Source organism: Carassius auratus, unplaced genomic scaffold, assembly GCF_003368295.1.
Source record: "Carassius auratus strain Wakin unplaced genomic scaffold, ASM336829v1 scaf_tig00044234, whole genome shotgun sequence".
Lineage (NCBI taxonomy): Eukaryota > Metazoa > Chordata > Actinopteri > Cypriniformes > Cyprinidae > Carassius > Carassius auratus.
The window spans coordinates 174-11,490 of record NW_020526814.1 but is presented as its reverse complement, the minus strand read 5'-3'; the positions used below and the strand labels follow the sequence as shown (position 1 = coordinate 11,490).

At 39.4% G+C, this 11,317-nt stretch overlaps 1 pseudogene; it reads left to right on the top strand.

Moving 5' to 3' along the window:
- The first annotated feature begins 338 nt into the window (after nucleotides 1–338).
- Nucleotides 339–10,947, top strand: LOC113086869 (protein-glutamine gamma-glutamyltransferase K-like; annotated as a pseudogene).
- Nucleotides 10,948–11,317: the final 370 nt, after the last annotated feature.

Sequence of the window (11,317 nt, the reverse complement as noted above, 5' to 3'; positions counted from 1 at the left end):
TAATTTTGTGATGGCAGGTGCTGTATGTGCAGTCAGACAAAACGACGTGCAGTTATCAAAGGCGAGAGTGCACTACAGACAGAACGTGTTCGGCAGTTGACGCGACGCGACGCAGCGCAGCACAGCGCGTCTGTGGAATCTGCGTCATTGGAATCAATGTGCTCAGTAATTAATCATCGAAACAATTGCGCAAGGCTGCTCACAGCGCCTGCTTGGTCACTTGTCGCGTAGGAATGTTGTCGGAACCGAAACTTAGAAATTGCTCACGGTTCCGGTTCTTTTTAAAAAACAGAACCGGTTCTTGTTCTCGGTTCCCGATGATGTCACCAATTAGGCCAACTGGGTGAACTGGGGCCTTATAAACCTCGCGTGAGAGCAGTGTCGTTTCTACTTGCTGCGAGCTTGTTCGCGTGCAGTCTTGAAACTCATACGTATATCTGAAGAACATTCTAAGAATATCGTGAGGAAAACAAAAAAGTAAGTCTAAACTTTTTATTCGTTTTTGTGTTACTCTCGCTGTTTGTTCTGTGAAGAAATGTGTCTGTAATGCGCTGAATTATTGGGAGGTTTTTCCAAGTTTTAATTTTCTGAAGATTATCGTCCATGATCATAAAAACTATAACGGTTTCTGTGAGATGCCACATAGAAAGTAAACACTTTTATGCTGTGTTCACACCAAACGCGAATAGAGCGCATACCTGTCAAGTTTTGGATTTGAAAATAAGGGAAATTTTCCAGCGCCCATTGCGAGCAGTCCCACCACCCCAACAAAGCTCCAGTATCCCTTACATTTTAAGACAGGTGTTATAGCCCAAATTAAAACACAAAAGGGTATATATGAAGAGCATTTATTTAAAGGCTTATTTGCATATTTTCTGTTAATTTAACATTGATGTCTTTACATTTACATTTTATTTTAATTCCACACATTCTTTTCATTTCATATTGCTTTTCTTTAACAGTTTTTCTTTTCATTTCACATAACTTTTCTTTTACTCTTTTAGTGAGTTGTTTTACCAATTTGTTGCAGACTTTGCATTCTTTAAAAAAAGTAAATTCGCTGTCCCATTTATCCTGGTATTTACACATGGGTTTTGGTTTTTTGGCAGGTGTGCCTTCACTCTCTATTGTAGCATCCATCATCCGTCTCTGTTTTTTCTTTTGTTGTTGTTGTTTTTCCCACGTTATAACTCATGTCATCTGACCTCACACACCCCTCGCGACAGGCTACTACAGGTGGGAGTAATCGCGAGACTAGTGACAGAGCTCAGATTGGGAACGTTTTTATTATTATTATTTTATTAATAACGCAGGTAAAAAAAAAAAAAAAAAAATACGGGAGATTTACGGGAAAATACTAATACGGGAGGACGGCGGGAAAGAAGGGTAAAATACGTGACTTTCCCGGCCAAAACGGGATACTTGACAGGTATGATAGAGCGTCTGGCGCGAATGATTTCAATGTTAAGTCAATGCAAAGGCGCGTTTACGCGCGTCTGGAGGTCTCGCGGCGCGAATGGGGCGTTAGGCGCGGCGCGGAAGACGCGAATTCGCCTCATTCGCGCGTCTTTTTCGCCGCGAATGACGCGAATTGACGCGCGAATAGAGCGCTTCGCGCGAAACGCGCGTTAAGCGCGAATGGTGCTTTTTGTGCATTTAGCGTTCATTTAGCTTCATTCGCGCGAGTAATTCGCTTCATTCGCGCGTGGAATTAACTTCACAACAGACGCGAATTCGCGTCATGGGGGGCTTCTGCCAGCTGAGTTCACGCAGCATTTTCAACCGCCATTTTTATTCGGATAATTTTCAAAATATTACTGTTACTGTGTCATGAAATGCAGTTTTAAAAGTATTTCAGGCGAGAATGTAGTTGTTTTAAACTCAGATATGTGGTCTATTTATAATGACAGCGTCTATTTAAAAAAATGTGTTTCGCTGATCTCGGAGATGAGCTCCATGCGACCAGCGGGAGCTCCGTCATCATGTATCCGCCGAGAGCAGCCTCGGCTCGGCTAGACCTTCTGACATTTGCCGCTGGCTCTGATGTCTCTTTAGTGGTTCAAGATAAAATATAATTCGTTTGGGGTAAAATGAAACGTTTCTTATCAATTGGCCTTTATTCAATTTATTTATTAATATGTTTTTTATATACATATATGTCCTTTTTATTCCTGTCTCTATAGAAATATGTACTTTTGTCATATAGCTCCGGTTGACTGCTCACTGACAACATCTGTCGTTCCTCCTTGTTGAATGAGTGGAGAAGGGTATTCCTGCACAACCGGAGGCTGCAGGAACATACTGTTGAATGAGTGACTCCTAGCAGGCTCCTGATTGGTTAACGCGGCGCGAATTGACGCCAAAGTTGAAATTTTTCAACTCGGGCGGCAGACGCGAATTCGCGTCAAACGCTAAATGCACAAAAAGCACCTTCTCGCTTAACGCGCGTTTCGCGCGAAACGCCCTATTCGCGCGTCAATTCGCGTCATTCGCGCGAACTAGACGCGCGAATGAGGCGAATTCGCGTCTTCCGCGCCGCGCTTAACGCCCCATTCGCGCCGCGAGACCTCCAGACGCGCGTAAACGCGCCTTTGCATTGACTTAACATTGAAATCATTCGCGCCAGACGCTCTATTCGCGTTTGGTGTGAACACAGCATCAAAATGGTCAAGCGGCAAACTAGGCGCGGTAGACGCGAATTTGACGCTCTATTCGCGTTTGGTGTGAACACAGCATTAGTGTCTCTGTATTTGGAGTAGAAACGAAAACCAAGTTTACAAGCCACAGTTATTCTGTAATTATGTAGGTATTTGTTCGATATGCCTTAAGCATAGACGTTGCATAATAAAAGCTGATGCTTTTTTTCATTCGAATAATTTCTTATGCTTTGGCAAGAAGCACATTTAAAGCTGGATACTGACTGCATGATTGTTACGAATGCACACACGAAACAAGAGATCTAATTGCAGTGTTTTAATAGGGTAATCCAAAAAATCAAAGTCCAACAGGCAAAAGGTCAATAACAGAAGCGCAGTCCGAAAAACACAAGAAAGCCGGGTGACCGAAAACAAGGAGTCCACGAAACTGATAGAAACAGACCGGTTTATATAGACAGGTGAAAACGATGAAAGTGGAGACAGCTGAGTGCAGTTAACAGGTGTGCAATTAACAGTGATGAAAGGGACAGACTTTTGTGGAAATGTAGTGCCTGCAGTGGGGTGACTGTATTTTTTTAACTGAAAGGTAAACATAACCAAACATGTTAGCTCTGATGTGTTTAAAAGCAAACTAATTGAGAGGCAAAAGATGATGGAAGTCAGCAAAATTTATCAAATTGTTACAATACATTTAAATAAGAGGATAACTGATCAGTAACATGCTCCGAGTAATTGGCCTGTTTTATAGCTAAAGACTTAAAAAAGCTCCCAGTTATGTTTTGTTGATGTATTACATCCATGTATTCTCGGTCCTGCGAGCTCCACCAGCACTGCACATTTTCTGTCTCTCTCATCTCACACTTTCATGATTCAACTCCTCCGCTCATTAGTAGAGACCTCAAGCCGTGAAACATGTGTCAGATATAGAGAGACTAATACTGAATGTGAGGTGTTCGGGGTGATTGCAGGGAGTTTTAAAATGAATACCAGATCATCGAGTTTATATTGAAATCTTTAGATTTGTATTGTATTGTATTGTATTGTATTGTTTGTATCTCTGCAAATCTGAGCACTGTTTGAGAAGTTTAAAAGTGAGATTATTGGGGCCTGAAGAGGAAAATCTGATGAGAAGAATATTTAAAAAGTCTCAATTTGCTGTCCATTTAATCTACTCCCTGTTGAGAAGGTAATGCAGAGGAATGTCTGGTTTAAGTTGAAAGGAATATGTCTCACAAACGGAATTTGGTGATTGTGAGAAAAGTCTTGAGAAAACAGAAGAAAACAAGTTGAGAAGATTGAGAACACAAGGCCATTTTGACTTTATTCAGTGTCACTGGGAACGAATCCACATGCAACGTCAGCATTTCTGTTCCTTTTCATTCAATATTTTCTGTACCAAAGTGCTAGTGATCACTGATCATTTTTGAATAATTACTGACATATATTTTAATGGCAATCTGAGGCACATCTGTCATGCTCTTTTCTATAAAATGTGCATGTCAAACAAACATCAGTTTAAATGTTTTTATAAAGTAACAATTCTTTATTTCTTTGATTGTCCTTCATTATGAATCTTAGTTTTAAAATCACATTTGCGTTCTCTTTGTGTTTGCTTCACATCATCATCAATGAATGAATTGCTAAATATTTATTGTCTGCGTGCGGATTCCAAATCGTTACACTATTTTCCATCTAATTATTTTGTATGATGTTTTGCAGGATGCCAGGACAAAGACTATCAATCCGAATTAACGCCGCTCTCGGACGTTTTCATGGTGAAAACCCCATTTCCATCGCGAGGAAAGAGTGCGAATGCCGGCACAGGTTTCAAAGAGATTGTCTATGTCTCTACCGGAGACAAAGTAACCCGTATGATGTGAGCGGTGACGTGGATGGTGTGGCTCTCAACGGAGATACAGAGCTGGACGGTGAGGAGCTCGGTCTGAGGATGAGATTTGAGACTTCTTTTCATACACTTCAGCTGAAGTTCCTCAAACTATCTTTTTCTTCTCTCTCTCTCTCTTTCTCATCAGAGTTGACTCTAGCAGTGCGCTCTGTCGATCTGCTGAGTGAGAAATCAGATCAGAACAAGACGGAGCATCACACGGATCAATACAGCAGTGACCAGCTCATCATCCGCAGAGGACAGACCTTTCAAATAGAGCTCGACCTCTCACGACCTTTCAACCCAAACACAGATAAACTTCACCTGGAAATGAAGACAGGTGAGCACGAAGTTAAATCTCAGGAACTATATGGTCAGATTTCAGGAATACATGCTTTCAGTGTTCAATGCTGCTTTTAAACATGCAGTAAAAACCTCAAGTACACTGGTATAAATATAGACTTTTTCCAATTGTTAATTACAAATAAATATATAAAAAAATCATTATAGATATTTAAACTATGTATGTATTTATTTATTTATTAACTTCTTTGGCTTTCTCTCTTTTTTGAGTGAAATCTTAAGTCTGTATATTTGATATCAATTGAATTTATTTACTTTATATTTAGTTTTAGTTTCTTTAGTATTTTAAATAAAATTCTGAAAATGTCTTAACCCATATGTGTGATGTCTTCATGCAGGGTCGCTCCCGCAGGTGTCGAAGAAGACACACATCATCATACCGCTGGTGGACGAGCTCCAGGATGAACGCTGGGAGGCAAAGATGGTGGAGCAGAAGGACAACAGGGTGAGGCTTTCTGTCAACTCCCCCGTCACTGCTGTTATCGGGAAGTACAAGCTGACCATCACATCACAAAACCTGAAGACGGGCGAAACTACCACGCATGACCACGACAAAGACATCTACATGCTCTTCAATCCCTGGTGTGAAGGTAAGAATAATAAAGTTCAAGCTTACTTCAAAGGATATATTACAAAAAAAATGTAATTTACTGAAAATGTACCCATCCTGATGCAATCCAAGATGTAGATGAGTTTGTTTCTTCATCAGATTTGGAGAAATTTAGCACTGCATCAGTTGCTCACCAATGTTTCCTCTGCAGTGAATGGGTGCCGTCAGAATGAGTCTAAAAGCTGATAAAAACATCACCATAATCCACAGCACTCAACAATGAATGACTTTAATGAAAAGCTGCATGTTTGTAAGAAACTAATCGATCAAGATGTTTTATCTTCCAACTAATGCTAAAATATCAGCTGTTTGAACTAATTCTGATGATTCAGTGAAAAACTGAAATCTACAGATGCAAATAGATAAAATGCAGTAAAATAAACACTTAAATGTTTATTTCAGATGTCCTCTTCCATAACTTTCACATTTCAAACAAGTGGAAAATCCTTACCTTAAGAATTTATTTTATGCTTTTTATTGCCAAAGTTTGCGGTTTCATCAGCACAGATCACTGTAATTTAAAATGACCCAAACCACCGTATTAAATCCTGTAACTGTCTGCTCATGGTCCCTCATGTCTCTCTCTCTCTCTCTTCAGATGACACGGTGTACATGGAGGGGAGAAAGAGCTGAAGGAGTACGTCTTGAATGACACTGGAAGAATCTACTATGGCACTGAGAAGCAGATTGGAGCTCGTACGTGGAACTTCGGCCAGGTGCGAAGATAAATATATAAAAAAAAAAATTAAAACCCACACATAAATGGTGTTTTCATTGTTACATTTATTAATTTTGTTCACTTGAATGGAATAATAATGTTACTTTATATTATTATTTTTTTTGTAATTCTAGTAGTTCAACTTAAACATTTGTATTTCATTTAGTTGGCGGTGAAACATTTCTAATTAATTTCTGATTTTAGTTTTACATTAAATGTTTAACAATATTTAATAGTTTTAACATTAATTCTATTTAGATTTTTTTTTAAACCCCACATGCTGATTTTGACTGCTTCCATTGTTCTCATTTGTAAGTCGATTTGAATAAAAGTGATGTATATCACAAAAACGTGAACCTTTTTTATTATTAATTTTTTTTTTTTACTTATTCTCACAAGAACTGCCCACTTAGACAGGAAAAGTCATCTCACCAAACCACAGTTCATTTTGTTTATATGTGGTGTTTACGGTAAATCTGGCATCAGTTTTAAAATTTTACCTGGTTGTCTCTCTCTCTCTCTCTCTCTCTTCCATCAAGTTTGATGAAGGGATTCTGGAGGCCTGTCTGTTTGTGCTGGATAACAGCGATGTTCCTCCCTCGGGAAGAGGAGACCCTGTCAGTGTGGTCCGAGTCATTTCTGCCATGGTGAGTGCCACACATCCAGCAACACAGCTGGAACAGATCTGTGAAGAGAGCCTGATTATAGTTAGTGAATGTATCTGTCCCTTCTAGATCAATTCTCCGGATGACCTTGGTGTTCTGGAGGGAAACTGGTCGGGGGATTACGCTGGCGGGACGTCTCCCACGGCCTGGAGTGGAAGTGTTGAAATCCTCCGGCAGTACCACAGAGAAAGAGGAACGCCCGTCAAATACGGCCAGTGCTGGGTGTTTTCTGGGGTCACGACCACAGGTGTGTGTGTGTGTGTGTGTGTGTGTGTGAACAGATAACACTCTCCGCTTGGCTTTGTGTACGGCAGGAAAGCTTAGGGTTAATGATTCAGGATTCCAGCTGTAGACATAGAGACTCTAGAAAATAAAGTTATTTTCTGGCATTGATGGTTCCATGAAGAAGCTTTAACATCCATGGAATCTTTCCGGTCTTTATAGAGGAAACAGTTTCTTTAGATTTTCAGACGTTCTTCTACCTACCACTAACGGTTCTTGTTTGAGATTTTAAAGAGTTTAATATTAAAGCATTAACTGTGAATAAAAAAATCACAGATAAGTGCTAGATGTATCTAGCGTTTGAAAATGCTGCTTTCTGAAGATGCATCAGTCAACACAATATCATCAAGCCCAAAAATACAAAAGAGAGCGACTGTGATTGGACAGCAGAAGTGTAGGCCACCCCATTACCCCCATTTTTACTTTTATGCTGTTTATAGAGTCACAGTAAATAAGACCTACTGTAATCAAACAAAAGTTCAGTGAATAATTCAGTGGGAAGAAATAATAATGTTTAGGTGAAATTAATTGTATAACTCTTAAAGTCAAAATGTGCAGTATCATTGTAGAATAAAAGCATTAATTTCTTCCAAAAGTTTGAACAGAAATGTATATTATTCTAGTGAATATTTACAAGAATGGCTAAACTCATGCTCTCTTTCTCTATCTGTCCCAGTATTGAGATGTTTAGGTATTCCTACCCGTTCTGTAACTAATTTCCAGTCTGCACATGACACGGATGTGTCCTTGACGACAGATGTGTATTTAGATGAGAATATGGAACCAATCAATCATCTCAACTCGGACTCTGGTGTGGTGAGGATTTGTTCATTTTCATGAAATAGTTTCATGCTGTTGTAGTGGTGTATCATTCCTGTGATTTCCTCTCTTTTGCAGGAACTTCCATGTGTGGAACGACTGCTGGATGGCCCGTCCGGATCTGCCTCCTGGTTTGGGCGGCTGGCAGGCCGTGGACTCCACACCTCAGGAGACCAGTTATGGGACGTTCCGCTGTGGCCCAGCGTCACTGGCCGCTATTCGCTCCGGACAGGTCTACCTTAAATTTGACACCCCTTTCGTCTTTGCTGAGGTGAGGCCAGACACGTCAAATTATCTTCATATAAACAGCCATAGAAGATGCATTCACAGCCTTTCTGTCTAGAAACGTGCATGACAGATAAATCAAATTTTGAAGTGCACATTCATTGAAAATTATATTTTTCTGGAATATAATCCGTTTTTTTTAATAATATGAAACGTACTGAACTTATATTCCAAAGTGACTGATATTCAAATCTATTATTAATATAAGAAATACATTTAGACTTGGTATTTATAATAAATGTGTATTTATTTCGATATAATTCCTGTTCTGTTCTGAATATAGTTTCATTTCAGGGACTTTTTATGTAGTAAGAATTAAAATACATGTTTATAATATTTTGTAAAGATTTAGTTTTATTTACAGCTGTTTTACATTATTTCTGAAATATGACATGCAATTTTGACACGCTGTGACTTATTTTCATGTGCAACTTCTTGTTTTTCCAGAAAATACTATAATTTTATATTCATGCGGTTGTGCATAATTCATCATCTTTTTTGTTCATTAGAATATAATAACTTGCACTTGCTAATTTCTTCAAAACTTTCCTTTTTGGATGTCTTGGATTTCACTATATTTGAGTAATTATGTATTTCTTATATGATAAATATTCTATTTGAGTGTTATTTATATACTACTATTATAATATTTATAAAAATTTAGATAAATTTTCATTTTCATGTTCTATTTTTAGTTTCAGTAATTGATGTTTTATTTGAGTATTTTTTCTACTGCAGCTTAAACTTGCTTCCTTTCAGTTAGTTAACATTAAGATTGCTTCATTTTTCATCTAATACTCTATTTATATTTTATTAAATTTCGGCTGTATTTGATAACCCAAAGTGATTTTTAATATCAACACTGGACATCATCTGTTCTTATGGGGGTTTTTTTTATTCATAATGGATAGAATCGCCCTGCTCTCATGTTTCTCTTGAAATGTGCTGTTTTACTCGGAGTACTTCACAATGCAGAAGTTAAGAGACTTGTGGATGCTGTTAAATGTGAATGTGCTTCAGAACAGGCCGGTCCTGACGTGCTGCCTGAAGCCTGTATATATCTTGACAGACTCGTCTCTTTAAGGAGTTTCTGCTGTAACCTTGTGCTTTTTCTGCTGCAGGTGAACAGTGATAAGATCTACTGGCAGAGGAACCTGGATGGCACCTTCAAGCAGATCCACAGTGACAAGAAAGCAGTCGGCCACTGCATCAGCACTAAAGCTGTGGGCTCGGACGAACGTGTCGACATCACACACCTTTACAAATATCCTGAAGGTGAGAAACGCACATCAGACATCAATCTCAGTATCTTGTTTTGCCTGTACCAACCTGAAACACAGGAAGCATAAACTATAGCTGTCAAAGAAGAAGCCCTGATTAAATATTGCGTAATACAAACGGCCCACGTATATATAATGATGAAATCACATGCTATTAAAATCATGAGAACACTCGTATGGGAACTAGTGTAGTTTCCTTTAGTAGATCCAAATGCCAGGAGAAAAATAAATAGATTGTAATATGAGTGAATCTCACAAAAGCTGTGAAGAAATGTCATATTGTTACTAAAGACGTTGATTTGATATTAAGATTTATTTGTATTTTATTTTTTATAAAAAACAAAAGCATCCAACTTTGTTAATTAATTATTAATGTTCATTTTTTTATATAAATTATTTTAATTTATTATTTGTAATGACAATTTTTATTTGAATATACATTATCATGCATGTATACATACGATACATTTTTTTGAAAAACTTTTTTTTTTTTTTTAGGGAGCAATATAACCTTTCTTTGTGAGATTTTTATCCATACAATCAGGAGTTAAACTCATGTTCTTAGTCGATGCTGTCTTACCAGAGCAACACAGAGCCAGAAAATGATTTCTAATGCCAGGACAGAGGAAGCCAAGAGCACACATATCTGTTTAAACCAGCGATAAATGGCTTAACATTCCTCTGCCGTAATCACTCAGCCTTTTCACCAAAATACCTGTCATTATCTCTGAATGGGTAGTTTTAAAATTCACCGAATTTCACCAACAGGAAAAAAGATCAGCATCGTCTCAGTTACTTCAGCTACACAAAAATATAAACCAATAAGAAAATAGACTTAAAGTGACAGATCACCCAAATCTAAAAATTCTCATCAATGTTTGCTCACCCACAAACCTTATTCTGCTCAACACAAAAGAAAACATTTTGAAATATGTAGGATACATACAGTATAATTATCTTATTTAATGTGTCACATCAGGTTCAGAAGAGGAGCGTATCGCAGTGGAAACCGCCTGTCGCTACGGCTCTAAACCCAACGTCTACTCCAGTCCCATTGCTGAGGATGTGCAGGTGGAGGTGAAGATGGAGGGAGAAGGTCCACGCATGGGAGAAGACGCTCAGCTGAAGATCGTGGTGAAGAACAGCAGCTCTCAGCCGCGCAGAACCACCCTCCACAGCCAGGTGGCAGTCATGTACTACACCGGCGTCCTGAAGGACACCGTGAAGAAGGACACGCTTAATGTGGAGCTGAACCCACAGGAAGGTGAGCTTGGGTTTGTTCGGACTGGCATACTAGCACACTACTCACACTACTGTACCAGTGTGCACACTGTACTAAGCACGCTACTTCGCACTACTGTACCAGTGTGCACACTGTACTAGCACGCTACTCGCACCACTGCACCAGTGTGCACACTGTACTAGCACGCTACTCGCACCACTGCACCAGTGTGCACACTGTACTAGCACGCTACTCGCAGACCACTGCACCAGTGTGCACACTGTTACTACACGCTATACTCGCACTACTGCACCAGTGTGCACACTGTACTAGCACGCTACAACACTCGCACCACTGCACCAGTGTGCACACTGTACTAGCACGCTACTTCGGCACCACTGTTACCAGTTTGTGCACACTGTTACTAGCACGCTATACTCGCACCACTGCACCAGTGTGCACACGGTACTAGCATGCTACTCGCAACGCACTGCACCAGTGTGCACACTGTACTCAGCACGCTACTCGCAC